The following is a 3,169-nucleotide window of genomic DNA, read 5'->3' as shown; positions in this document are numbered from 1 at the left end:
AATTTATATTAAACTTAAGCTCATTTTCATATTTTTATCAAATCTACTCTTTTTCAAATAAGCATATACGAAAATGTTCGCCAAGTTCATAAGCATTCAACTCAAATAACATGTCAAAATAATCATTACTAGCATTTAAACAAGTTTCAAATGGCATTATTTCTCAAAAATCAAGTTCATGAATTTTAGACTTGAAAAAGTCCACTTTAATTCTCAAAATCATGTTTAGGCTCAAAGTTTGGATCATTTAACTACCTAAACATGTTACACTACTTAATTTAGCAATAATTCATGACAAAAATCGGCCATAACCTGTTTATATCAAAAAGCCCCAAATTGCTCAAGAACACAAACCTTAGATTACCCAAAATTTGAAGTTTAAGGCTTCTAATCATGTTAAATAGCATCAATCTAGGTTATACAAGAATAATACACAAGCAATTTAAGCATAATTACACTAAAAAGCATTAAAATCGAATTGGGGAAAAAATTGCTCAAGAACACTAATTTTCGGATTAAATGGTGTTTAGGTGTAGAAATTTACCGTTTTTCTTGAGTAATTCATTGATAGCATCCTTCTCAACATGATTTTAGTAAAATATTTGATGATTTTCGGTGAAAAAATTCGATTTTGGGAGTAATTTTTCGGTATTTTTCGCAGTTTATGTGGGTGTTGTGTGTGGACTGAGCTGATTCCAGCGTTTTTATTTTTTTCTGTAATTTCTGAACTCCGCAAGTCGCGGTGATTTTGCCCATCAAACTCCGCGAGTCGCGGTGCTTTTTTTTTTTTTTAAATCTTAACTTATAAAACAAATATAAAATAAATTTAAAATTTTGTTTTCCTTTGTTTTAGGACGAGGTCGTTTCGGAACGATGTCCTAGTCCGTCCTTCGACAAAATTTTAAAATTTGTCTATTTGTAGCGATTGTTTTAAAAGCTAAGATTTTTGGGTTTTTTAATGTTTTTGGCATACTTTAATTCAATAAGATTAAAAATAATGATAATAAAAGTTCTCGTCCCTCCCTCGGGTAAAGCAATTTCGGTTCAAAGACCTAGTCTTCAACTTACGACGAATTTTAAAAATCATATTTTTAACTTAGCGAAATAAAGTAAATTTTTGTTTTTAAATTCACACCAAACTTAAATTAAAAATGCATAAAATTAAAAATTTATATTTTAAAAATTAAAAATTCACACCAAACTTAATTTAAAAATTCATATTATAAATTTACACCAAACTTAAATTAAAAATTCATATTATAAATTCACACCAAACTTATATTATATTTTTGTTGTTATACATACAAACTTAAAAATATTAATTTTTAAAATATTTACAATTTTAAATATATTGATTTAAAAAGTTTACAATATTAAATTAATAACTATATATTAATTTTTAAAAAAAAAACATGGTAAAAATAAAATTAAAAATCTTTTTGTCTTTTATCCCACTTTAATCAATCAAATATTATCAAAAACATACGCCCCTCTTTTCGGTAAAGTAATTTCGATTCCATGACCTAATTTAACTCATGACGAATTTTTGAAATATTTTGGGTTGATTGATGAAAGATATTTATACCTTAAGAATAAACGTTAAATTTCGCCGTGATGTAATAAATTTTTGAATGATATCAATAATTTCGGTTGCCAAACCTAATTTTATTCAATACCAATTTAATACTTTATAGCGAACAAATTAGCGTTTATTATCAAAAGGTTAAAAATGAAAATAAAAAAATAAAAACTGTACAGACTTACCTGTGAGATAGTATTCTTAGTGATATGATCTATCCCACTCATAAGATAGTTGGTTTAATTGGTTTTTCATAGCTACAAAGGCGTAACCTCGAGCATTCAGTGTTTTTTCTTCTAAACATATGAACGGTCCGTCTCTGCATAAAGTAACAAATTTGGTGTTTGAATAGGTTTGATTATTTGAACATTTACCTCCATGTGACCATTTTCCGCATTTGTGACATCTTTCTAGGTGTCGTGCTCTTCTTTTCGCTGCGGATTTTGATTTTCCTTTACCAAATTGTAACTTATTATTTTCGCATCTGGATTCTTTTCTTACTCCGTCCAATCTTTCTCTGATTACTGATACTATTTCACTCGGAAGTGTGTCATTATTACGTTTAGTGATCAAAGCGTGTAGCATTAGACCATGGTTTAGTTCACAGGAAGTCTTCATTTCGTAAAAACCTAAAAAAATAAAAATTCAGAATGGGGGGAGAAGACTAGTTCTTTAGGGTCTGCTAGGGAAAGACCATTCGGGTTCCATTTTCGAGAACTACACGAAAACAGAAAATCTAACTCTAACAGAAATACATATTATCCTTTAAAAGACTTGATTCTCCCCACACTTAGTTAGCTGTGGTATCGAAATTGTGATTAACTTCATTGTCAACTTTCATTGGACTATCTATGTAATGTTTAACTCTGTGACCATTAACCTTAAATTCAATCCCATTTGAATTTATTAATTCTATCTTTCCGTATGGGAAAACTCTTTTGACTATGAATGGTCCAGACCATCTTGATTTCAATTTTCCAGGAAATAGCTTGAATCGTGAATTGAAAAGAAGAACGCTGTCTCCTTCTTTGAATTCTTTTGAACTTCTGATTCTTTTATCATGCCATTTCTTCGTTCTTTCCTTATAGATTAACGAATTTTCGTATGCTTCATGTCTTAATTCTTCTAATTCGTTTAGTTGACTTAACCGTAGACGTCCAGCTTCATGTAAATCAAGATTACATGTCTTCAAAGCCCAAAATGCTTTGTGTTCAATTTTTACTGGAAGATGACATGCTTTTCCATAAACAAGTCTAAAAGGTGTGGTTCCAATTGGAGTTTTGTAGGCTGTTCTAAAAGCCCAGAGTGCATCCTTCAATTTAATGGACCATTCCTTCGAATTTGATCCTACGGTTTTCTCTAGAATACGTTTTAAAGCTCGGTTGGTATTTTCAACTTGTCCACTTGTTTGTGGATGATATGCGGTGGAGATTTTATGAGTTACTCCATATCTTTTGAAAACTTTCTCAAGTTGATTGTTACAGAAATGAGTTCTCCGATCACTTATTAAAGCTTTCGGTGTTCCAAACCTTGCAAAAAGACGTTTTAAAAAGTTGACTACAACTCGTGCATCGTTAGTTGGGAGAGCTT

Source organism: Rutidosis leptorrhynchoides, chromosome 8, assembly GCF_046630445.1.
Source record: "Rutidosis leptorrhynchoides isolate AG116_Rl617_1_P2 chromosome 8, CSIRO_AGI_Rlap_v1, whole genome shotgun sequence".
NCBI lineage: Eukaryota > Viridiplantae > Streptophyta > Magnoliopsida > Asterales > Asteraceae > Rutidosis > Rutidosis leptorrhynchoides.
Note: the sequence above shows the minus strand (reverse complement) of the source record.